Raw genomic sequence first — 27,027 nt, forward strand, 5'->3', positions numbered from 1 at the left:
TCCAAGGTCCCTTCCGGCCCTGACATTCTGACTTGTCTCCTGTGGATCAGGACTCGTGGCAAAAGGAAAAATTACTCCATAACTAGAAATTAGCCAAAGCGCAGCTCTAGAGAGACAAAAGCAAACAAACAAAAAGTCTCACATAACCCCAAACACTAGATCCTAGTGCATTTTAACTCTATTACTCTGTAGAGATTATTTATTTCTTTAGTAACAAAGGTAATTGATTAGCGTCAGTGCCAAAAAAAAAAAAAAAAAGTGCTTGGGTTATTTGTCTTAAGGAGGAAACATAAATCCATAAATCCTCCAGGCTCGAAGAAAGAAAACTCTCTCTATTCCCCAAATAGGCAGATCTTCCAAACAAGTCCTCTTTTTTCTTTCTAAATCTTTGCTCTTAGTCACCTAAAATCAGTGGCTTTCTTTTCCTGAGATTCATATAATCTTTAAGTAAAGGGAGAAAAGAAAGCCCCATTCTGTAGCATGGCCTTGGAAAGCTGTGCCCAGAAAGAAGTATATTGAGATTTTTTTTTGAGAGGGTTAAGAATCCCAAGCAAGATGATTTTCCGTCTTCTGAAAATATATGTAAAATAATTTATAAACTAGATGTTACACAGATTTACAGTATGATTCTTAGACTCTCTCTGGTTGGGAAAAGGAACACTGATCTTCTAGTTACACCAACAGAATGTTCTACAGGCGATGTTTGATTCACAGGCTACGTGATCTTTCCCCACCTCCTCCCCAACAGTCACATCAACAATAAGGATTATATTTTTGACATTTATGGTTTTAAAAAGGAGCGGGAAGGTGATTGATTCAAAGTCTAGTTGTTACCAAAACAAGGTAGTAAGGCGCTTGGTGTACATGAGAGGTTAGAGGTGCAGAAGCTCATTCTACTTAGCAGCCTTCTGGAGTAATCTTCTGAAATGCCCAAATAAAGTCTCCACCCCCTCCTCCACCCGTCAAGCTTTCTCTGCCACCCGCACTCGCCCTCCCCCAATGTTCCCTCTCCAATCACCCAGGCCTGCCCTGGCCTGAGACAGGCTGGAGACCAAGACGAAACACTGGCCCCACCCCTCCCCCAGCTTCCCAGGGACAGTCCTTGCAGTGGGGTGAGTTTGTTGTGCTGACCTTGTGAGCCAGTGACCCACACAGAAGGACACTGTGTGCGGTCACTGAGTTTGCTGGCCTCGTGTGTCCCTGTTCCTATCAATGAGGCGGCCAGGGGGAGGGGAGAGAGGAAGCGGGGAAGGATGGTTACGAGGACACGGAGGACCAGAGACCGCAGCTGCTCGGGTGACAATGAATAATTGGGTTGTTTCCTTGAAGCTGCTTGAAAATGAAGGTGGGCCGGGTGTCCACAACACCCTCCCAACCTCTCCTCTGGCTTCCTTCCACATGTTCCCAGCCTCCTCTCTCCATAGAAAGCTTTTTATGCAAAGTCAGGGGCACATGTTCAGGACACAGACTCCAGAGCCAAGGGCCCCTGTCCGAATCCCACTTCTGCTAAACCTCAGACACAGTTTCATCACCTACAAATGGGAATGAGAACAGCCCTAGCTCACAAGAGTGCTCTGAGATTTAAGTAAATGAATACATGCTCAGCACGAAGCCCAAATGTTTCCTTCAGTGATGGTTTTATTCAGGTCTCTTCTTCCTGAAGGGCTGCCTGCCTTACTAGCTGTGGCTTCCTGCCATTCTGAGCAAGGATCAGATGTTGTCCTGTCCAGAGGGCAGGTGAGCTTATTAAATCTGCATTTGAAAAGATGTCATGGAAAAATGTAGAAAACTCAGGAAAACCCTCACTGGGAAGGCTACCATTTACTGACCCCGACTCAGTGAACACGTTTGGACACCATTCCATTTAAACTGGATAATGGCCCCCAAGGTAAGTATTTTTACTCCTTTTTACAAGGAGGAAATGAAGGCTAAAAGAGGTTGGTAATGTTCCTGGTTGCACAGCTAGGATCAGAATACGGCAGTAGTAAAGACCACATACCAAGTAGCTGTAGCTGCCTGGCCTGTCTCCATCCATTGAATGCTCTCAGCAACACTGAGATCGACACCATTATTCTCTCCATTTTACAGGTGTGGAACTGAGGCAGCATGAATAAATTCCTCCTCCAAAGCCCAGAGGTACAAAGTGGCAGATCTGTGGTTGGCGTAGAGCCTGGCTGACCACAGTCCAACCACAGCACACAAGCCCTGTCTGCCACTGGGGAAGGGAGAGCCCTGACCACACCAACCCCCATTGCCAATGGCTGCTGTCACCATCCAGAATGCCCTTGAGAACTGCAGATCTCTTCAGACTCAGCCCCATGAGAAACTCACAGCTACCATATGTCATTGCTCTGTACTTAAATTTTCAAGACAGAATGGATCCTGATATTTCTTTGTTCTGATTTTTGTTGTGGTTTCCAAGAATCATAATATAATTTCTCTGTATTGAGAAAGGATGACCTTTTTCCTCTTCCTTGCAAGGGTGTTTTTTTTTTTTTTTTCATTTTTTTCCCTGGAATATTTAAGAATAGGTCACCCTCAATTCTTTCCACGGGGCCTGAGCTGGATCCCGTGTGGAAAGTGCACAGAGTCCCTATGGAGGGCCCAGGATGAATCTTCCACAGGACCCAGAAAGAAGTTCCTGGTGCCAGGCTGGCCAGGGGAGATGTGAGAGGCACAACTCCCCTGAGAGGGCTGAACATGGCACAGACCCGCAGTCCCTCACTCGGCCTTCTGCACCTTGACCTTCAGCTCTCTAAAGTACTCCGAAAAACATTGCCAACTCAGGCTTCCTGTTGCTCTTTTGCAAAGACTGACATTTGCCTGTCCCCCTACCCCCCTTTTCTCCAAACAGGCTTGTATTTAGAAGCTGTTTAAGTGTTAAAAGTAAAAGTTTAATTCTCTAGCTTTCCCCAAGGTATGCTTCTAGAATTGAAAGAAGCAAACATTTTGGAAGGGGAGCCCAAGCTCTCTCAGCTGGTAAAGCACAGACAGTGGGCAGTCCAGCCAGGTCTCCTCACTCAGTGCTCCCCCTCTCCCCTCTGCACTTGATGGCCTGTGGTGCGGTGCTCTGAGGTATGAGAAAGGGACAGCATTAGGGACTCGGGGCTGCCTTAAGCAACTCGTTTCCGTTCCTATTACTGTAATTCAGTTCTTCAAAGGTCAGCCTGCCCTTCTAGTAAAGGCAAACACACACACACACACACACACACACACACACACACACACTGATTTTTCAGTGCAGAAGCTCCATGCCCAACAGCTAAAATAGAATGTTTTGAAAGGGAGAGTGGGGCAGACAGAAGCCCTGGTTATTATATTTAATTGAATTTAATTAAAGCCATAAAAGCAAACCACAGTTTTGCAGTGGGTACTGACCATTCTGATTGCTTGGAGGACTCAGAGGAGTCCTGCTCTTAACTGATGGGCAGAGGCCCAAGTCACTGCCATTACCGAGTCTCTGTCCAGGGGCCTCTTTACCTTGATCTATCTGGGCAGTCTTGCATACACTATTTCTCTCCTATCTTCTGTCATTTTAAAGGTGATCATTGTGGTTCCTTCTCATTTTAGTAAGAATTGCACTTTGATTTCTTTTCCCTAAGAAGCTCGAAATGCTGAGTGAAATTTTCCCCTTCGTTTCCCTTTTCTGTTCTCTTTCCAGCTCTTAATATTCTGTCCCTCTTTGCCTCTCCATGCTCTTCCTGTTTCCCTTCTGGTCAGCCGCCTTCCGCTGGCCCCAGACCGCCATCCAACCCGAAGCTGGGCTGTACCTGCCCCGCCAGGCCCTGCGCCTGGGGTTTCGGAGATGGTCCCCGCCCTCAGCTTGCTCTCAGTGCCACCGGGGAGGCTCGGGAGAACACAGGCAGGCTCGGAGTGGTGCGGCCCTGAACAGGAGGGACACCTAACCCTGGCTTGAGGGTATTGCCTGGAGAGGAGACTTTTCAGGCAGAGGGAATATCAGGTGAGAAGGCGCCGAGGAGACAAGTGCAGGGTAAGGCAAGGAACTGCTAGTCATGTCCTCCCCTCCCTAGGCCGCCTTTCGAATCTCTGTGGGGCCAGGCCTCCTCCTGCCTCTCCAGCTCCATCCCTACTTCTCCTTCCTTTCTGTTTTTGGCTCCAATTCTATCTTTCCATCCTTGCCCCAGCCTTTACTCAAATACTGTCAGGAACGTACTTCTCACATCCCCAGCCCTCCGCTGGCTTACTCTCCCATCCTGCCCTGTGGGTCCCCGACGAAACGTCTCTTCCTCCAGGAAGCATCCCTGACCTCCCAAATCCAGGTGGCATCCCGTTCGCTCACCCCCATTCCTAACCCTTATCGCACGGCTTTATCACAGCTGTTTGTTCATTCGTATTACGCCGGGGAACACATGCTCTGTGGAGGCCACAGTGCCGTCCGTGTGGTTTATCTTTGTCTCTCCAGGTCAGAGATGGCGCTGGGCATGCAGTAAGTGCTTTACAGAGGTTTGCCAGATTCACCAAACACGGCTGGAAAGGAGGACACTGGGGCGTCGTGGTGTCAGGTGAACGCAAGGAGGTAGGCAAACGCAGAGCACGAAGGTTCTCACAGGCTGCCCTGAAGAGGCAAGATGGGGGACAGCATGTGAGGAGAGAAGCAGGTCAGGGAGAGCCCTCATGGAGCGGAGTCGCTGGAGGCCAGCACAGACGTCCTTCAGACGCTCGCTGGACCCATGGCCGGAGGTCGCTCATCGCTGTCTACATGAATCTCCTCCACAGAGAAATCCCTAGTCTGCCGCAGCCATCTTGAACTCTCGTGTAACCAGAAGGCAGAGTCAGACTGAGGTGGCTACTACTCCGTGTCACACTTCCTTCAGCAGCATGTAACTTGAGAACTGTTTGTTCACGTCTGCAACAAAAGCGAAGCTTCTGGAGACCGGAAGAGCCCTACGCAAAACGAAGAGGCCAAGGCTATGTCAAGGTGGGGACAGAGCGGCTGTCACTGGGCATCTCCCTCAGGCGCTTTCACTCCCTACAGCTGGCCCTGCCACCGAGGTGCGGGGAGGGGACGCTGCCCTCAGATGCCAGAGCTCGCTTTACCTGCATGCGGGGAGTGCCTGGGAATTCGCAGCCCCATAGGGCAGCCCTCAGCCAGTTACAGGAGAGCAAACACTCCATCCTTGGACCCCCGAGCAGAACAACTGGGATGCGGGGCCTGCCTGTCCTCAGAGACCCACGACAGGACCTGGCTGCATACCCTCTCTTCGCTCAGACCCCTTCCCTTGCCAGTCCCATGCCACACCCCTGGACTCCCTGGGAGCATTCATTCAAAACTCACCTGCACCAGAGTCCTTGTCTCTCCGGGCTCCATCTGGGGAACCCGGCCCAGGGCACAGGGTTCCTAAACCTTCAGGCAGAAACAAGCATTCTGCTGGAAGACCAAAAACCCTGCGTGCTTTATCCCAGCTGTTCACACACGCAGGCTTGCCATCCAAACCATGGTCATCATGGGTGGGGGGATGGGGTAACTGCGTGACGGGCATTAAGGAGGGCACTTGGTGGAATGAGCACTGGTGTTATATGCAACTCTACCGTGAAACTAATGAAACACTGTATGTTAACTAACTTGAATTTAAAAACTAAACAAAACAACGCAGTCATCCGAGGTGAGGACACACACTAAGAACTAAACCGAATGGGTATTTTCAACTAAAGGGAGATACTTTATTTTTCATGTCCTAAACGGACCCCACCCCCAACTCCATGAATTCAAAGCTTGGTGCTTTTGGGCACTTGTGAGGGGTCCTCTGATGGCCTCACTTCTGGCCCAGGAAGAAGGTCACCACCTGCCTGAACCGAACGTGTCAGCGAAGGGACAGACTCCCATACTTTCCACCTTCCCAGAGAATGTTGCAGTCTTTCAAAATGTTGCCTGGAAAGAGAGAACTGGGTTTGGGGTGTGTCTGTGTATATTCAGGGAAAGACAAAGTTGGAAAGGGTCAGTAATTCTAATTTTTCATCGCAGGTATTTATCAGAGAAAAGTTTCAAAGTTTATGGGTGAAGAGGAGAAATCTTAAACTCCGTTGTAGGTCAGCTTTTGGAAGTTTACAATGCTAGGAACACATGAAACTGCTCCTACGTTCTTCCTGAGCTTTGATTTAGCTCTGGGGGTTTTTTGGTTTAAGATTTTATTTATTTATTTATTTATTTAGTGAGAGAGAGAGCGCGCGCGAGAGCATGCGCATGAAAGCAGAGCGAGGGGCAGAGGGAGAGAGAGAATCTTGAGCAAGCTCCATGCCTGGTATGGAGCCCCATGCAGGGCTCGATCCCATGACCCTGAGATCATGACCTGATCTGAAACCGAAGAATCAGATGCTTAACTGAATGAGCCACCGAGGCTCCCCTGCTTTACCTTAGGTTTAAGTTTCAATCTTTTACATCAAGATGCTGCCGCATTAAAAGTAATGGAAGAGATTAATGATAAAGTAAAAAACAAGGGTTTTAAATAAACAAGAGGGAAAAACACAACTTTGCATTGCTGTCCCTTGAATGAGAAACAGATTTCTGGTATTTATTCCAACCCCTAGGTTTGGGTGCAACACGTGAATATTAAAATCATTTTTGAGGAGTCATCATTTTTTTCACAGTCTGGCATCCACCAAATTCAAGAAAGATTAGAAACAGCATTTAGAGATCGTCAAGCCTTCTGGATGGCAAACCCCTCTCCTGCTCTGCACCTAGTCCCTCCTTAGCCATCCAGCAGCCTGGCTCTGGGACTGGGGGGCTCAGCACCAGGTTGTCCTTGAGCTGACTTGCCCCATTTCGCCCCTCTGGGGCTCTGCTTCATTGCCGTGCCTGAACCCCCTCCTTGAACCTGAAGCCCAGGTAGCAGCCTCTCCTCCCGTCACCGGGGGGAGGGGGGTGTCCCTCCCCCATGGCTAATGAGCAGCTCCATGATTGATTGAGCTCCATGATTGATTGAGTGCCAAGCAGGGGACAGGGTGCTTCTCCTCAGCACAAGTGCCCCGCACTTGTATCATTAACCCCTTAGTAACTGGAGCGCAGAAGTGGGCTGAGCACCCTTTCCCATTCACGTGTCCTGCAGCATCTTTGCTCCACATCCGCCCCGGCCAAAACCTCAGCCCTTCCTCTGGATAGCCCAAAAGACCTCTGTCCACAAGATTACTCAAGAGCTTGCAAACTTGGCTGGGGACTTGAGGGTCAGAAGAGGAGGGGGCGCGATGCATACTGCGCAGTCTCCCACCCTCCCCTGGCTCTCTCTAGATGGAGTCCATGTCTTGGGGTGTCAACATCATCCCCCGAACAGGACATCATGCCTCTCCTACAAAACACAATGCCCAGGGTGCCTGGGTGGCTCAGTGGGTTAAGCCTCTGCCTTCGGCTCAGGTCATGATCTCAGGATCCTGGGATCCAGCCCCGCATCGGGCTCTCTGCTCAGCAGGGAGCCTACTTCCCCCTCTCTCTCTGCCTGCCTCCCTGCTTACTTGTGATCTCTCTGTCAAATAAATACATAAAAATCTTTAAAAACAAAAACAAAAAAACAACAACAAAAACCAAAAACCACAATGCTCTCCCCAGGAGCAATTCTGGTGGATACAGTTGAATACAACTGCCCTGCCACAGTAACATCAGGCTGCACAACCCACGGTGTAGAGAGGCTGACTGACTGACTGGAGCTCACTCAGCTACTAAGAATTGGGAATCTGCACTCAGGTCAGTTGGAGAGTCCCCACACTCTAAGAGGTCACGTTGCCTTGCTATGACAGCTTGGCTGCTGACACTTCATTTCTCCCAAAGACAGGCCATGTGCTGTGCCCTCCTTTTCCTCACAGGCTTCGAGTCTTGCCCCTGATTCCATCCCAGCTGCCAGAGCCAGTTCCTGACTGCGGTCCCTGACCCCCACCATGTTGCACACATACCTCCTGGGACCTCCTTCCTCTGCCCCGCCCCGCCCTGCCCCTGCTCTACCCACCACCCTGCACTGAACCTCTCGATCTATTGATGGGGACCAGTTGCTTGGCCCGCCACCCATCGCCTCATCCCACATTCTCTGTCTTATTGGACGTTCTTCCATCACCTGTCACCAGACCCCTGACCACGGGCCACCTCCCATCCTGCTCACCGCCCACAGGCAGCTCCCACAGAGCCTTCAGATGGTATTGGCTGTTTTCAGAAGACAATGAATCTCTCCTCTCTTCCTTTCCTGTCCCTCTCACAGGCAAAGAATGTCTTCCTCCCAAGAATGATTCAGTTCTCCACTGTCCCTACATGCCAGGGCGCTTGAGGGAGGATCGCGCAGTCAGTGGTGTTTAATGGAGTGACTGAGACATCTCTACCTCCCTTCTCTCCTCTTTTGCTCCATGTTGGCTGAGAAGGCAGCTGCCCTGGAAAAGATTTTTGGCCGATCCCTTTTCTCCCCGCTCCCTCAGACTTTCCCATGCAAAGCTAAAAATAGCAGCTCACTGCTATTGTCACAAGGAAAGACAGAGGCCGATTCCCACCATCTGGGCAAGGACATGGCGGCCCTGCCCACTGTGTGGGCAGGTGTCGGGCCCCAGCCTCGGGGAGCATGAAGGAGCTGGAAGAAACTCTCGGGAGGGGCTGGTATGTATTTGATGTCCAAAGGGATGGACAGCTATTGTCACAGGTATCAACTCGCAGTATCATAGTAGGAATCCAGATTCTCAGACAATCTGGCAACCCGTTGGGGCTTTCCAGAAGGCCTCTTGTGGTCCACCAACGCACACGTCCCTGGACAGCAGGCTGAAGGGCAGAGTTCGCTGCACAGACAGTGTGGCCCCCGAGTTCTGGAGGCGCAGACCAGAAGAAGCTTCACCCCGGGGGGCTGTTGGCCTGTGCTGAAGAGCTGTGACACATGCAAGCCCATGGTAAGAGCCAAATTATGCAACAGCCCTCGTTTCATCACACATTGCTGCCCTCCTCCTCCACAAAGCCTTCCCAGCCGGCCCGCCAGCCGCATCTCTTCCTCCCCTGAGTTTCTGGCTCTACCAACCACTGGGCACATAAACAGACATGGCCTTGTGGCATTCCCAGCATCCCATATGGAACTTTAACCTACTGCATTTTCTTTAAAGAGACGTGTGCATGAGCGTGTGTGTGTGTGCGTGTGTGCGTGTGTGTATGCGTGTTCTGGGGCAGGAACTCCTGTGCAGAACAGAACTATGGCTGAGAATAATCACGGGAGACAGACAGCTCCCATTGACGGAGTTCTTCTCAAACGCTTGCTGTCTCCACATCCCAACTCGTGGAACCCTCCCAAAGACCCTGTGAAGTGCCGTAAAGGACATCCTGAGACTTCTTGACTTCCGTGTCTTAGCTACCCGGTATCTAATCCCCCTTCTTGGGTGTGGGGAAGTTCTCCACAAAGTTCTCCACAAAGTTCTTCACAAAGAGTGGGACTTTCCTTCTCTCACTGCTCACGAGAGTTTGCCACATGTTTGCTTTCTGCAGGACATGGTGTACGACCCGGTCTGGCCATTGGATTTGAATCAGGAACAAGCGGCAGTAAGAAGGGGACAGGGAGAACTTGCTCTAGCAGCAGAACTGGCAGCAAACACCTGGATGTGGAGGGTAGTGGGTCCCGTGGCTCCTCCTCTGTTTCTAGGACATTTTCTAAGCCTGGTTGGACCCACCCTTCTCAGTGATTCCTTGAGCGACTCAAATCCCATCACCAAACTTCTCCTGTACCTGAATAGGTCAGAATACGACTTCATTCCTTGAAGCCAAGAACCCTGGCTGTAGATTAAAAATTCTCGTATCACAGGGTAGGATTTGAAGCTCAGAAAGGGGAAATGACTTGCCCAAGGTTGCGGAGCTCATGCCTGTTGATCGTAAAGCCTGTGTCCTTTTTAAAAAGGTTTTTATTTAAATTTCAATGGGTTAGCATAGGGTGTTGTATCAGTTCCAGGTGTACAGTATAGTGGTTCAACCCATCACCCCGTGCTCTTCAGACAAGCGCCCTCCTTACTCCCCAGCAAAGCTTGTGTTCTTGACAACACTGATTGCTGAATGTTCAAAATGAGAATTGAATTATAAATGGCATTCTTCCTGTGGACACTTCATAGACTTTTTTTTTAATGAGCTAATTAGGATAAAACCTGTATTGCTGGAGATAGTACATATCGGTATAACTTTTGTAGAATGCAAATCTGGAATATGTATCAAGCCCTTTAAAATGTTCGAGCCTTTTGGGGCACCTGGGAGGCTCACTCAATCAAGCATCCGACTCTTGGTTTTGGCTCAGGTCATGGTCTTGGGGTCATGAGATCAGACTCCGCATTGGGCTCCACGCTCAGCTCAACAGTCTGCTTAAGATTCTCTCTCTCTGGGTGCCTGACACCCAGAGAGAGCATTAAGCAGTCATTAAGCATCTGCCTTTGGCTCGGGTCATAATCCCAGGGTCCTGGGATTGAGTCCCACATTGGGCTCCCTGCTCAGCAGGAAGCCTGCTTCTCCCTCCCTTTCCTTCCCTGCTTATGTTCCCTCTCTCACGGTCTCTCTGTCAAATAAATAAATAAATAAATAAATAAATAAAAGATATTCTCTCTCTCTTTCCGTCTACCACTGTCCCTCCCCCTGCACATACACTCTCTCTCTAAAATAAATAAATAAAGTCTTTATAAATAAATAAATAATATTTTTAAAATGTTCAAGCCCTTTGAGTTACTATTTCCATGCTGGGCCTCTATTCCCAGGAACTGCTTCTTGCCCTTTTCTTTTTATTATTGGTCCTTTAGTTAAAAGCCTTTTTTTAAGCACGTTTTTCTTGTGTCCCCTACAATTTTGCAACACAGATATACCATATATTGATGTGCTGCACTTATTATCCATGTTTTATACATAAAAAGAGTATGATTTATTTCACACACACCAACCCAGGGACAGTTATCACTCCCATTGAGAAATCATGTACTAAGGGAAGAGATTCATGTACAAAGATGTTCAACATTAATTCAATAGTTAATAGTTGAAGGTGCACAGCAAAGAGGAGTAACATCTCTGCCAATTGAAGTAATAGTCATTTTACATGATTTTTAACCAAGAAAACCCACCATTTGGAATTTTTATTATTTTTCTTAAGATTTTATTTATTTGAGAGAGAGAGCACAAGTCAGGGGCAGAGGCAGAGAGAGAAGCGGACTCCCCACTGAGCAGGGAGCCCCATTTGGGACTCAATCCCAGGACCCTGAGATCATGACCTGAACCAAAGGCAGATGCTTAACTGACTTAGCCATCCAGGCACCCACTTTTGGAATTTTAAAATTACTAATAAACAACTCTTGAGTCAAATTTGTGATCTAAATTGAGAACAGAGAAAATTTAGAAAGCACTATTAATAAAAATACACCACAGCCCAAACAGACTTTTCCCAGAGGCAAAGTCATTGCCTAAAACACTTCTATTGCTAAACAGCAAAAAATAAAAACAAACCATTTATGTTTAACTAAGGGAGTTTTTAAAAGGGCAATAATAAGTTTATAAGGTTTGTAGAGCTTTTTAAATGCTTATCCAGTAACAGGAACTGTTAAAAAATCAGGATAAAATTATATTTACCATATGATTAAAACTTGATAAAACAGGGGCACCTGGGTGGCTCAGTGGGTTGTGTCTGACTTCAGCTCAGGTCATGATCTCAGATTCCTGGGACTGAACCCCACATCAGGCTCCCTGATCAGTGGGGAGTCTGCTTCTCCCTCTCCAGCTGCCTGCTGTTCCTCCTGCTTCTGCTCGCTCACTCTCTCGCTCTGCCAAATAAATAAATAAAATCCTTAAAAAATATATTTAAAAAAATAAAATTTGATAAAACAAACATACTCATGGATTAAAGCATGGACAAGATACAATATTATCACAGTAGTAGGGGCTTTGGATGGTTGAATTCTGGACAATATTTTTCCTTGTACTTTTCCATATTTTCTGACTTTTCTATAATGACCTTTTATTGCTTTTCAATAGGAAAAGCGTGTATGTTTTCGAAGTGAGCTCATTCTCCAGAACTGGAGTCTGGCCGGGTTAGGGAGGTCTGCCGGTCACCACTCTCCTGGGGAGCCAGAGGAATGGGTATCAGCTCCGTGCCCTCTGCCACTGCCTTGTTCCCTCCGTCACTTAAGACGTGTGTCCCCACTTCCACACGCCAAATGCACCCCAGAGATTAGAGATGCGGGAACCGCAAGAAGGAGAATTATCTGTGGTTGAAGCAAGGTTACTGGTAGTTCATCTCACACTGGGAGGCGCAGGTGCTCAGGACCCTGGGGAAACACCTCACGCCCTTGGATCAGTCATTACTGGGCTGACATTCGGTCCGTCCCCGACAGAGGTTTTGCGCCCGTCACCACGGGCAAGATAATGGCTGTAAATGCTCTTCTCCACCCGGTGCTGAGGTGACTTCCTACCCCAGGGGCAGCGTGGCGGGTGCTCCCAGCAAGCAGGCTGCCCTGAGGCAGGACAGTGGGTTCTTGTGACAAGCATCGCACCTGCTGTGGAGCCTGGGTCCTGTCATTTCTGGAAGTCCAATGCTTTGAAGTGTCGTGTGGCACCCCTGGGGCATGAAGTCATATCAGATCAAGAGTCAGACGCTCCCGGCACCCCACTTGGAAACCCGAGAGCCCTGGCCTTGTGCTTGGATGTGTGGCCAGAGAGAAGGGGAGTGGGCTGTCTGCGCATGGAGTGTGCCTCCTGGCCCCAGAAGGAAACAACTGTTATGGACAGAACTGTGTCCCTCACGATGCATACGTTGACGCCGTAGCCCTGCGATGTGCCAGTCTTTGGAGATGGGCCTTTAGGAGGTAATGAAGGCTAAGTGAGGTCAGTAGGGTGGGGCCCTAAGGATTGGTGGCCTCATGAGAAGAGGCAGTTCTCTCTCTCCCTCCCCCACCCCCCACCACCTCCCCCTGCCATGTGAGGACATCACGGGAAGGCGGCGCTCCGCAGGTGGGGAAGAGAGTTCTCACCAGAAGCCAAACCCTACGGGAGCTTGATCTTGGAATTCTGAGTGTCCAGAGCTGAGAGAGAATAAAGTCTGTTGTTTGAGGCACCCAGTCTATGGTGGTTTACGGCAGCCTGAGCAGTCTAAGACAATATCGTCTTCACGGGGGATACCCGGATCCTCCCCCACCAGCTACTCCAGGGGCCCCCAAAACAAGTCTTCCCCCATTCATCCCACCCTCTCCAGGCCCAGCCCATAGCTTGGGCTCTTCTCTGTCCTCACCTGGAGGCGTCTGCAGGTTCCTGAAGTCTCTCTCCACCCCTGATCAGGAAACTTGTCCTGCCTTGTCATAGCACCCCCAATCCTAATACAAGGCTTGGTGCTTGGTCGATGCTCAGGAAGAGCTGGTGGGAGGTGTGAGTCATAAGCGTCCCGGCCAGGGAGTCCCACCAGCCAGGCGTGGAGAAACAGGGCAAGCTCTTCCTCAGCTGTCAGCCATCACCATCTGGGGCCAGTCCTTCTTCGTTTCTCTGGTCCAGGGTTCCGGCCACCCACAGGTGGAAACGCCATAACATTCTGACTCTGTACATTCTTCTTCTTCTCCTTCTTCTTCTTCTTCTTCTTCTTCTTCTTCTTCTTCTTCTTCTTCTTCTTCTTCTTCTTTTTAAAGATTTTATTTATTTATTTGACAGAGATCACAAGTAGGCAGAGAGACAGGTTGCGGGAGAAGCAGGCTCCCTGATGAGCAGAGAGCCCGATGCAGGTTCGATCCCAGGACCCTGAGATCATGACCTGAGCTGAAGGCAGAAGCTTAACCCACTGAACCACCCAGGCGCCCCAACTCTGCACATTCTTAATGAACGCCAACCACGGGCCTCCTCCTCAGCAAAACCCTCAGCTACAATGTTCAACAAGACAACGTGGTGAGTTCCCCAAGCAATAAGCAAGTAAATGTATCAGAGCATCTAAAATTACAAAGAACTTAAAAACATGGGGGAGGACCTCACGTCTTTACCACATGTGAGGAGATCCCAAGGCGCTGAGCTGTGTCCCCAGCATAGCTCAGTGTTCCTGATGAGTTGGGCGTGCTTTTCAGCATTAAACCTCCTTCCAGATGCACTCTGCCATCCCTCCTCTCTCTCACTCTGTTTCTGTTCTGTCCCAAAGCCCATGGGGGAAGGGCTACCCCCCTCTGCCCACCTTGTTTTTTGCCCAGCAACCGCAGCCATTCACCACCAGCCTAAGCTGGACCCTTCCTCCATCACTTCCTAAACCCTCGGAGCAACTGATTTCATGTGCTTCTGAAAGGTCTACTGCAGTTCTAACAAGTGAAAATATGTTCCTCTTCCAGGAATTGGAGGGCTTCTGTGGAGACTGACAGAAAATACAGCAAGTCACACTACAGGTTTAAATGCTATGAAAAGTCTGTGCAAGGTCCGAGAAGGGAAAAGTCAACTCCATCGGAAAGCAGGGTTTTGGGGGAAGGCAGGGTGGGCCTTTCCAAAGATGTAGTATGTGAGCTACATCTTTTTTTTTTTTTTAAAGATTTATTTATTTATTTATTTGATAGCGATCACAAGTAGGCAGAGAGGCAGGCAGAGAGAGACTGGGAAGCAGGCTCCCCACTGAGCAGAGAGCCCAATGCGGGGCTCGATCCCAGGACCCTGAGATCATGACCTGAGCCAAAGGCAGAGGCTTAACCCACTAAGCCACACAGGTGCCCCGATCCACTTCTTAAACAACAAATGGGGATTGGCCACACTGGCAAGGTCGGGGTGTAGGGGGAGGAGGGCTTTCCAGGCATTAGGAGGATCAGAAGCAAAGGCACAGATCACGAAATTTCAAGGGCTTTACACTAATATCTATTACTGCCTAACAAATGACCCACAAACTTAGTGGCTCAAAACAACAGGACTTTTTGATCTCACTGTGTCTGTGGGGCAGCAATCTGGGCACGGCTTAGCTGGGTCTTCACCTTCAGGGCTCTCCCAGGGCATCAGTCATGGTGCTGGCCAGGGCTGGGGTCCCATCTGATGATTTGTAAGAGGGCTCCATTTCCAAGTTCACGTGGTTGTTAGCATATCATGGTTCTTCAAGGATTGTTGGACTAAGGGCCTGGGTCTAGATGGCTCGATGCTGCCTTTAGCCCACCGCCAAGTGGTCCTCTTCAACAAAGACACTGACCTCGGCAACAAGATGGAAATGTCTTCCCATCACCTTTGTCATACCCTGTTACAAGCTGACCTAGCCCATGCTCAAGGGGAGAGGATTTTCAGGAAGTAAGGGAACCCCTGAGAATCAGCCCCCTGCAGTCCACTTGGGGAATTGCAGGCAGTCTCAGGCTCTGGCAACACAGGGAGGTGGGGGCAGAGGAGGACAGACCACAAGGGGCTTCAGAAACCATGCCAAAGGACTGGGGCATCATCCTGTCAATGGTGGGATCCCTTCTCTTCTTTTAATGCACCTTGTGGTTTGGTTTTGTTTCTCCAAATCACATCAGCTTTAGTGCCCTAAAATCCCCGTTACACTTACACACCCTACATGTGTCCCCCCTCTAACGGCAGTGCCACATCTGTCATGTAGACACACCGAAGCCAGACTTAAACAGACGCAGCTGAAATCTTTTAAATCCCCAGACCTCCAAACAGGTAGCACCTCCAAATCCATCACTGAGACTTTGGCAAGAAGTTGTTCTTGGCTGTCTGAAAATCCAGAATGGATTGTGGCGGGGGGGGGGGGGGTGGGGGTGTTGGGCAAGGACTGGAATGTCTCCCTGAGACCTGGCCCTCTCCTCTGGGGTCTGAGTTGCTTCCAGTCATGGTGCTGCCACCAGGCCTCAGTCGATCCAAATCTATCACCCGCCCCAGTGTTCAGAGAGAGGCCCCAGAAAAGCCAACTCTTCCCAAGCCATAACCAACTTTCCCAGAGGAAATGGCCCCATGCCATGATCCCTCATTGCTGGAAATGTCACTTGATTATGGCTGTCACAATGATGACTGCTCTTTCTGTTCCTCGAAGGTGAAGAGTGTCTGCTGTTCTGGCTCTTAGAGGTTTTTACTGGCTTCTTTACCTTGATCACTTTTCCTGCACGTGTACAAGTGTGCTCTTGCCAAAGCTCATTTCTCTGTGCTTAATAAAGCATTTTATGGGCTACTTTTTTGGCAGGGAGTCTCCGTCCTCCATTCTTTGATCTGCAGACCCTGCGTGTACCGAGTTAGCCCTGAGCAAGCATTACCCTTCCAAACCCCAAGAGCCACGTCCAAAATATAACCCCCAAGGTTCCATTTGGAAGCCCTGGGGGGGTCTCTTCCTATGATCCTTAGATCCTTCTGGCTTTGGTCCTTGCCCTACCCATGATCCATCTCCCAAGGAAAGGAATGAAAGCAGTGATAATTTCTGAATTTTGATGATTTCCACCCAAGTACTTCTTGTGACCACGCTCACTGGTTACCACGCATCCATTTGGAGGATGGCCGCCTCTTACGAAGGGATCATGACAACATTCCAAATGCAACAGCTTTGATCTCTCGGCCAGAAGACATCTGCTCGCCTGTTATGACATTTTTACCTTCTAGGTTCAGGCCAGAATTGTCCCCCTGCTCCCCAAGCGCATCTCCCTGCCGGAGTATCATTCCTTCTCTGTTTCCTTGGCTTTGTGTTATCACCTTCTCCTTCCAAAACTTATGCCTCATCCCTCCATGAAATATTTTACCTCAGACAGAGAAATTCTGCAGCTGACAGGCAACTGTATTGTCTTTGAAGTGTGCTGGCTCTAGGCTGAGTCTCTGGCCGGAGGAACAACTTACTGGAATTACTTAGACGTCTCCTTTTCCTTTGTTTCCTTCTCAGTGTTTATTCACGGAGGAGAATGTCAGTGATCATTGGGAGAGAAAGTTCCAGAAGTCCGTTCCCCCTGTGAATCAGCAGAGGATGCATTTTCCACTTCCTCCCCTCCCACAAAAATCCACGACACTCAACGAAGTCTCTCTTCCCAAAATGATCTCCATTTCCCAACCTCATCAGCTCGAGTTCCTAATTCTCCTGCTTGGGAAGAGTACTGCCCTTCAAGCCAGGTGGTTTGCTCCCACCAAAAGAAGCCAGACCAGAATCTCCCTTCACAGAAACCATTCCTTTGGGCCTCACCTGCATGCCTGCTCCCTTTGCAAGACACGGAGACAGGCATGGGCCTCAGTGGGTGATGAGTAGATTTGTTTAACTGCTTTGAAATTATTATTTGCATGCAGAAGGCCTGGGAACAAAAGCCCTTGTGTGTGTAAAAATGCCACAGGATTAAGCCTTTGTTTGGATCCCCTCTCAAAAGAAGTGTGATTATATGCACAGCAAGGACACCTGAGAGCTAAATGAGCTATCAAATGGCCTAACAGACTTGGCGAAGGACCATAATCTGGCCCACGGCCCCCATTCTCAGTCCTTCAGTCAGTCATGCTACACAAGCAGCCCTCCTTTCTCCGTGTGTTGTGCTTTTGTCTCCAGGAAAGGGGTCTGCAGCCAGGTCTGCCGTGGGCGCCAGGGGAGGTGAGCAAGGGAGTGGGATCAGGTCAGAAAGGAGTCGGGGGGTGGGGGGGAGGCGCTGAGCCTGCTACACACAAGGAAAATGTTACTCAATAAGCCATCCGAGCTACCGAGACCATGACTGCCAATTCCAGAGGCGGGATGAGTAAAACCGGAGTCAAGGTCGAAGGCATGGCCGAACCGCATAGGAGTTGGGGACACACATATGCCCATCTGACGAAAGTATTTATTTATAAAGAAATAACAAAGATCAAAGTCCAGAAGGTTGTTTTATCTGCAAGGAGAGAGGGAAGGGGCTGGGGAGGAGAATATAGGTTTCTGGGAGTTACCGCCAACATTCTGCTTCTGGGGTTCATTGGCTGCTTCAGAGTTGTTTGTTACAGAGGGAATAAAGAGCAAAGCCGGGCATGAACTGAAGGTAGTAATGAATGATCATTAATCTGATTCTGTGCACGACAGGGATCTAACGTAAAGTAATTCTGCAGGAGCTAAAGCTTTTATTATTCCGAAATAACTGTCTCTATCACTTGTACTTAAAGGAAAACCTAAGTTAATAACCTGCTTAACTGAGAAATTCTCCCCCAAGTATTTGGTGGATTTGCTCCCCAGTAGTAAGGGAGGCATGGCTACTGTTTTTAGTCCCTTCCACATGATACGTTGAACAGCACATGGTTCTTGGTTTCTGGACCACAGGGTCAAGTTCAGGAGACACTGGACTGGAAAGTGCAAGGCAGCGTGCCTATGACCGCCAGCCTGAATGTGACCCAGATGCTTCGGCACCCCCGACACTGGGGGTTGTCAGAGCCCTGCCGGGAGTCAGACAAACTCAAGTTCAAGTCCCAGGTCTGCTGCCACCAATGAGCTGACCTGAGGCAAATCCCCTAGCCTGCCTGAGCCTCAGTTTTTCAAATGTCAGCTGGGGAGTTTTAGTGCCCTAGTGCCGCCATAACAAAGGACTACAAACGAGGTGCCTGAACACAACTGAAATCTATCCGCTCCAGTTCTGGAGGCTAAAAAGTTTGGCAGGGCCATGTTCCCTCTGAAGGCTCTAGGGAAGGACCATCCTGGCCTCTTCTAGCTCCTGGTAGAATGTCAGAAATCCCTTGACATTCTTTGGCTTGTGGCTATACCATTCTCATCCCGTCGTCATGGTCACGTGGCATTCTCCCTGTGGGGCTCTATGTCTCCTCCTGGCTTTCCTGTAAGGACACCAGTCACTGGATTTGGGGGCCACTCGGATCAGTAGAATCTCATCTTAACTGATGACAACTGCAGAGACCCCAGAGAGGGTCACATTTTAAGGTTTTGGATAGGTCTGAATTTCAGAGGCATACCATTCAACCTTGTACCCGGAGATGAGGATACATTACCAAAAGAACTATGATAAGAATCAAATTAAATAATGTGTGTAAAACACCTAGCACGTATCAGCATTCATCACCACCATCATCCACCATCTCAGGGAAGAAGTGAGTTGGGGGAAATCGGAGGGGGAGACAACCCACGAGAGACTGTGGACTCTGAGAAACAAACTGAGGGTTTTGGAAGGGAGGGGGGTGAGGGGTTGGGTGAGCCTGGTGGTGGGTAATAAGGAGGGTGGGTACTAAGGAGGCTGTGGTGCATAAACACTGCATTTTGGAACACACACACACAAAATTAAATTAAATTAAATTTTTGGGGAAAAAAAAAAAGATTCTTCTTCTGAAAACATTTCACCCTGCTAGCTAAGGTGACCACAGGGGAAACCATCAAATAGGCCTGGGTTCAAATCTTGGCTGGGAAAGCCCTGGAAAACTACCTAGCATCTCTGAGCCTCAGTTTCTTTATCCACACTAGTGGAGCGATAGATGCATATACATCCAACACTTAAACAACATTTATTATATTCTGAGCGCTGTGCTAAGAGAGTGATAAATCTTATCTCAATCAATTATCAGAACAGCCTGTGAGTCAGGTATTATTCATTTTACAATCAAAGAAATTAAATCAGCAGATATTTAAGACAGTTGGCTAAGGTCACATTGGAAGTGATGGAACCAGAATTCAAACCCAGGCAATCTGGCGCAGAATTCCTCCAAGATTCAAACAGTTCCAAATAAAATGGTTCGTCAGTGGTTAGTATGTATGACGCAGTCCATAAAGTGGGGTAGAGTAACTATGCTCCATCTTCTAAACCTTTCTCCTTTGTCGACCTCAAGATTGCCTTTCCTCTTTCTCCCAATTCAGACACCCTGTTGACTTTAAACCAGAGCCAAGTTTCCATGTTTAAATGTTCAGACTGCTCAAGTCCCATTCAGTTTCCTGGGGTATCTTGTCCTCTTTTTTTTTTTTTATCTTGCTCTTACTCTCGCCACTGTCTTGTGACCACGGTGACAGGAAGGGTGACAGAATGGGAGGGTGCAGTGGTTCTCTCTCAGACAATGGTAAACTGTGCGCTCCTTTGCTGGGGTGGGGACAGAGTGAAGCCACAGACTGGCAGCTACATATCTCAGGGACAGCCACTCGAGGGGGACCACTCACCAGCCCTAGAACTTGTGTGCCATTTGGCATAAAGCTCCTTGAGAGATCCATCCAGCATGACCTCCCTCAGATTTAGGAAAGCCACCACCAGGGAAGAACACAGAAAATTCTCCCACGGAGAATGTGAACCCAGAGGTTGGTGAAGGGAGTTCACCCTGAGCATCTAGCGTTGGGTGAAGTGGGTTCCCAGTTAGGGGGGCCCTGACAACACTTTGTCCTGACCTATTCTGGGCAGGAGGCATTCACACAGAGCTCGTCCAAATCTCTGAGACTTGGCATCAACCCCCACCTACTGCTAACTGGTGAGTAAGAGGAAAAGACGCTCTCCCTCCCTCCCCTGCATCCTCCCCACCCCCACTCCGCCAGCCTCTCTTGCTCTTGCCAGAATCCTCCCATGGTCATGACATCTGCTATAGAAATATGGCCACTAAGAGAGGGTGCACCTCCACACCCACGATGGGAGAACTAGGTAGATCCAATCATAACTTAAGCAACTTTGGGCCAAATGTGTTCACGCTCCCCAAACCCACAATATGAGGACAGGCTTTCTCCAAGGGGTAAAGTGAGGAACGGCAAACTGCGGAGCAAGCCATTTGCTGCTGCTGCCGCCCCACCCTTCCGCTCTTGGGGTCCCTCCTGCCTCCCTCCCAGGCCCAAACCCCTTACACAGCGCTGCCTTCCCTCCTTTCTTCCTCAGAATGCAGGGCCCCTGTCACTTTGATAGCAGTGGACGTGATTAAGGAAGAAACTCCGGCTAGTTTGCCTCCCAGCCAGCAGGCGCCCTCACCCAGGTGAGCTGCACAAAAGACACAGCTGGTGGGGAGTCTTCAGGCAATTCCTGAACTTTCTGCAGCTCCCCTGTGAGCTGTTAGGATGCACGCAGGGTTTACACTCGATGTTGTGAGGTGAGGGTGGGGGTTTCTATGACTGGTTACTAAGCCCATGAAAACACACTAACAGAAGTAAGAAAGTTTTTGTGCTGGGAGCCAGGGGGGAGCTGGACACGCTCATCCCACCTGTGCCCTGGTTCCTGGAAAAGGTCTGGACTTAGGTCACTCACCCATCACGAGCTCCCCGACATGTGCCCCCCGCAAACAGCGCTCCCCAGCCCTCCTCTGCCCAGCCCTGACCCCGGGCATCCCCTGAGCAGCCCACCAGGTCCTCACCCCTCAGGACGCCGGGTCCTGTGGGGGTGAAACAGGTGAAGGAGATGAGGAGGTACAAAGCTCCAGTTATAAAATGGGTAAGACCCAAGGATGAGAAGTACCGCGGACAGAATGCCTTCTGTAATATTGTGATAGGTTCGTACAGTGACAGCTGGTGACTGCACTTACCGTGGTGAGCATTTTGTAACACATACAGCTGTCGAATCACCCTGTTGTACACCTGAAATGAACAGAATATATCGTATGTCAACCATACTTCGATTTGAAAAAAAAAGGACTGGGCTGTCAGTGACCGCCCTCCACTCAGCCCATTCATTTTCACAGTGATTATGGGTTCCTGAGGATGGAACTGAATGGTACCCTCTGGGAAGCATAGATTTTAACCAGTTTTTTCCCTATCTGTACTTACTTTGCATGTCTTTCACCTCTGTCTGAAATGCATGGAAAACCTCAGATTCTTCCTGGCCTGATGCCCTCCTTGTGTTTGTTGCTATATTATGAAAGCAGTAAAAAAAGAAAAAAAAACCATATATATGATTTCTCTATTCCAAGTTCCCCACATACATGGGATTGTGCAATATTTGAGTGTGTGTGTGTGTGTGTATAAATTCCACTTACATGAGGCTCCTGGAATAGTCAGATTTATAGAAGGGAGGTTTGCAGGGGCTGGGGAAAAGGAATGGGAGGTGACAGTGTCTAATGGGAACAGAGTCTCAGTTTGGGAAGATGAAAAAATCCAGAGATGGATGGTGACAGTCGTTGTATGACAATGCAAATATACTTAACGTCACTGAACTGCACGCTTAAAAAAGGCCAAAATGGTAACTTTCACATTATGTATCTTTTACCACCAGGATATCAAATGTATATTATATATTTGCATCAGCTCCCCTCTTACTTAGATATATAACTAATTTCAGACAGTTTACATTTTACTTTTGATCTCTCACCTCCTTTTTTATATCGTGTGCCTTGGTTTGGACCTTTTATCTCCTAAGACTTTTCTGGATCTGGTTTTTTACAGAACCAAAAGGAATACCCCTCCAGGAAAAACAAAAAACAAAACAAGACAAAACTATGGCCCTCTCTTCCTTCTGTATCCCCCATAGCCAGTCACCCTCTTCTCAGTTGCTTTTAGGCAGAAAGCTTTCCTAGTTCAAGAGAAAGTCTGATTTTCAGTGGTACATTTAATAATTCATAAATCATGAGAGGTTCAAACAGGTTCAAAGTTTAAAAGTTTAAAAGTTTTGCTAAAGCTTTAAAGTTTAAACTGTCAGAGGCTTTGACAAAAAACTTTTCCTGTCTGGAATATTTAAGATTGTTGTGCCATATTATATTCAGGACTCTATTATAGCCTCCTCTCCCAAAATGTTTCTCCTAAGAGAATCCAGGCGCCGTTGGCTTCGCGCGTTTTCCTCTGTGGCCCTGAGGCCCCGGAGTCCCGGAGGGCGAGCAGGTACCGGGAGCCAGACTGGGGCGGGGCGGGGGGGGGGGCGGGTTGCTCTGACAAACCGCACTTTGGGGGAAAGCACTTAGTTGGCCAGAATCACTGTCGTGTGGGGATTTCTCTTTAAAAGAATGGAAATTGTAAAATGAGATCCTGGCAAAAGTGTGTAATGAGGTCTTGGCGGAAGACAGTGAGTTGTGCATAATCTGCTATTTCAAAATCTGGAAGCAGAGAGGCCAAATCTTCCGCTGGCCTCCAGCTGACCTCTAATTTTTCAGGCATAATTACTGTATTTGCATGTGCGATTGAGTGTGGTGTCAGCCACCCACGCCAAAGCACTTTTTGGAGTTTACTGGGACAAGAACAGACACAGTCACTTCCACCACGAACTGTGTTTGACCAAGCAAGCGTAGAACATGGAGGTCATGTCTGACAATCTGGCCTTGGACCCCGATGCTGCATATACTGTGTTGTTTTGATAACGTCACTCCGTTTCTCAGAAACCTTCAGTGGCTCCCACTGGCCTTTCAGGTCAGATCCAAGGACTGAGTCATGAACTTTCAGTGTCTCACGTCCGATCCTCACTGCGGACGAGCAAACTCCAGCCTTCCCCCACCTGCCCTGCTCACTGCCGCCTCCAACCCTGTTCTGTGTGCTCTGCTCCACAGCTGAGAAGATTTTCCTTCTCCTTTTCACCAAACACGTCTTTACAATTTTTTCAGAATTCTCCTCTTGCTTACGGTTCCCCAAGACATTAGTACCGGTGCCAGGAACAACTCAGCATAATCAAATTCTTTCCCTGGTTTCCAGGATTTGGTGACAGGATGTTGTAAGATGAGCCCATGACACAGATGCACTAATGTTTTGGGCTCCCAACTCGGGTTTCTAGCCCTGGACGACGAAGAGCCTCCTTCCAACCTCACCTGCTCCCCTCCACGCCCTCCCCGAGTCTTCAGTCCTAGGAGCTCTGCGGGCTTCTCCATGGTTCCTGATCAGAACACCTGACATGTATCTTCAGGACTTTCCTGGGTGGCCTCTGGTGGCATCCCAGAGTCTCCACACTCTTTTCTTGAATCTTCCTAGTGTCCTAACTTTGCATGACTTTTTTCACCTCTTTTGTGCCTCCTTCTCCAGCTGCCCCCCCCGCCAGCATGGGGCACTCCACGTGGCACATTCGTGGCCAGTCCCCCTTCCTCCAGTGCTGCCCCCAGGCAAGCTCCCCTCCCCCTCTCCTAGGGGCCACATGCCAACTCTCCCATGGGCCCCGACACCCCGTTGGCCTCTCCCCACTGACTCCACAAATGAGAATCTGGCAAACTCAACGCCTATTTCCTGACAGTTTATCAGAGATAGAAACCAGTGGAAGTCGTCCTGCAGAGCTGCCCCCCTCCCACCTCCAGACTCCGTATTTCATTATCTTTCTGCCAAGGCTCCTTTTGTGTTTCCCCGCTCAGCCAAGTACCTGGTTGGGCAGGGTAGGACTCCCCGCCGCCCCTAAGAGCTTCCCCCTTCCACTTTCCCACCCCAAAGACTCCTTTGCCATCCTCTCCCTCTCCTCCAGCCCACCACTACTTCTTAATTCAGTCTGTCACCACCTCCTGTTCTAACATGGCAATGCCCCGCTCTCAGGCGGCTCTTCTCTGGTCTTTCCTGTTCCCAGTCTTTACAGACAAGGACAAGTCATGTCGCTGCCAGGGAACAGCAGCCTTTCCCTGAGCTGCCCCCCACACTCCTGGAAACACAAGGCCCTTGGCCATCGGATCCCCCTCGACTTTACCAGCCGCATACACCCCCACACCCCTCCCCCTCTTCTCTCCCCTCTCTGCTCCAGCCAGACCTGCCTGCCTTCTGTTCCCCAGCAGGCAGCCTCGTTCATATCTCTGTGCCTTTGCAAATACAGTTTCTCCTACCCGGAAGGCCTTCTCTGACTCTGAGCCCAATGCATCCATCGGGTCCAGCTCACTTCCACCAAGAAGCCCTCTGGGATTCCTGTCGGCAGGGAGACACTCCCCCTCCTTCATACTTCTAGACAACTGTGTTCTATGCACTGAGCCCCTCCGTTGGTCACGTGCGCCTTACCTGAGGGACTCTGGGCTGCTTATCTCTGATGCCTCAGCACCCGATCCTCTGTCTGGCAATGCAGGGGCCAAGCTCCTCTGAAAGAATTAAATCTTGTGGCACCAAGGAACAACCTCCAGATAACTAAGTGCCCTCGGCATGGGAAAGTGTCATCTCTGATTCGGATTCTTGGTTCTTCTCTGGTTGTAGCCTGTTAGAATTTTCACTATTCCTGATTGGGAAGTGTGAACTCTTGGAGAGAAAAAGAGAAAGATTCTTATTTAGATGACTCCTGTCTCCCCAGCAGACTCATGAACCTTCCTTTGTGGGTTGTAAACTCCATTTATCCAGGGGCAAGGGGCACGCCTTTTGGGTACCGTGTGGAACATTCTGGTTTCTACGAGAGCGGATGTAAATCATTTTCTGCTAAAACCATGCAGATATTTGTAATGGTTCAGAGAGCTCTGTAGTTAAGCCTCTGTTCTGGCATGTGAATTAAGGACAGCTTAGAGGAACACAGGCCCTGGGATATTTGTGGCTAGTTTGCTTACATCCACGGAGAGATGACACGACTTAGCCTCATACACATCAGGCTTTGAAGTCAGGGTTTAAGTCCTGGCTCCACCAGGAGGGCACCAGGAGCAGCCCACTTCAGCTCTCCACCTCAGGTCCTCATCTGTAAAACAGAAAAGGTCATACCTCCTGGGGCTGCTGTGAAAATTAACTAAGGTCATGTCTTCAAAGCACGTATCACAGAGGAAGCCCTCAATTGTTGCTATAGCATGTGCCGGAGTGCTAATGACTGGCAATTAATGCTAATGATTGCCTTAATCAGGAGCACAAGAAGTGCTTTATTTTTTTAAGTTTTTTTTTTTTTTTTTTTTTTACGATTTTGTTTATTTATTTGACAGAGAGAGAGATCACAAGTAGGCAGAGAGGCAGGCAGAGAGAGAGGGGTAAGCAGGCTCCCTGCTGAGCAGAGAGCCCGATGTGGGCCTCGATCCCAGGACCCTGAGATCATGACCTGAGCTGAAGGCAGAAACTTAACCCACTGAGCCACCCAGGTGCCCTGGGAAGTGCTTTATACACTAGAGATCTGTACCCACACATGCACACAGAAATACGGAAATACTTATGTGTGTATATATATATGCATTTATAGGTGTAAATTTATATATACTGTGTATTTATATTTGCACACATTGGCTATAATGACATAAAATTCTTACAATACACCTATGAGGTAGGAACTCTGTTTGTCTCCACTTCTCAGGTGAGGAAACTGAGTCAGGTTAAGTAACTTGTCTCCAGTCACTGGACTAGTAAGTAGCAGACCTGGAATTTCAACTGAGGCAATCAGTCTGGAATCCGAGTCCATGCTCTTCACAAAAGCTTCAAACTGCCTCAGTGCACTCTTCCGATCAATGAATACTTTCGTCATCACCATCGTCACCATCACCACCATCACTTGTCGTCATCGTCATCGTCGTCGTCGTCGTCGTCCAGGATGCTGCCGTATGACAAAAGCCCTCTGGCAAGGCTGACTGTTCACACAACTCTCCGGCGGTGACTCTGTCGCACAAACAAGACCGTTATCTATCTGGCAGCATCTGGGCCTGCCCCAAAGGTCTATCCCATGCAACACAAACACTTGGGTGGTAGAAAGCACTGTCTAGGGAGGCCCTGGAATTCCAGAAGACTGAAGCCAGGATACGAGCTGGCGCGGAGTCAGAGTGTGTGGCCCCTGGCGCAGCCTCATCCCATTCGCCTGTTGTCTTTCCTTGTTCAGCTGGAGAAAGCCACCCAGTGATCCCTGCCTCCCAGTCAACCCCAGCCAGACTGGGATTTTGTAATCGCGTCTGTCTCGGATGACGGCCTGCAGAAGTCAGACGTGGAAGGGCTCGCTCGGACTGTCCACGCATTCCACCCTGGAGCCAGGAAATGAGAACTTCTAACCCAGGGTCACTGTTTGGTTGTAAAAATCACATGTACTTGTACAATATGGAAGTGGACATAAGTGGATCTGAATGTCATAGCCTGGTTTACCAGAAATTTCATTTTAGTGTGTTTTCTTTTCTTCCCTGTTGTCACCTATGTTTGCTGATTTTCCTTTTCTACCTGTTTTTCTCTCAATTTCATCTCAAAGTTTATTCTTGGCCTGGACCATATTAAGGCTCTTTGTCCTCGTAGTCTGTGTAAAATAGGCTTTCCTGAAATATTTTTGCTTAGAATCAGGTGCATCAGGGCACCCAGGTGGATCAGTTGGGTTGCACATCCAACTCTTGGTTTCAGCTCGGGTTCTGGTCTCATAGATCCGGGGATTGAGTCTCTGCATCAGGCTCTGTGCTCAGCAGGAGCTGAGTGCTCTCTCTCTCAA

The 27,027-nt window shown here is 49.1% G+C and overlaps 1 long non-coding RNA gene across 1 annotated transcript; it reads right to left on the bottom strand.

Annotated features, from left to right (window-relative positions):
- On the bottom strand, positions 1–27,027 carry LOC116572091. The gene is made up of 5 exons (XR_004278122.1): positions 25,986–27,027; positions 25,202–25,326; positions 24,672–24,902; positions 21,314–21,365; positions 1–104 (listed from the first exon to the last, which is right to left on the bottom strand). It is a non-coding gene; the product is annotated as an uncharacterized LOC116572091 (long non-coding RNA).

Source organism: Mustela erminea, chromosome 13, assembly GCF_009829155.1.
Source record: "Mustela erminea isolate mMusErm1 chromosome 13, mMusErm1.Pri, whole genome shotgun sequence".
NCBI classification, from domain to species: Eukaryota; Metazoa; Chordata; class Mammalia; order Carnivora; family Mustelidae; genus Mustela; species Mustela erminea.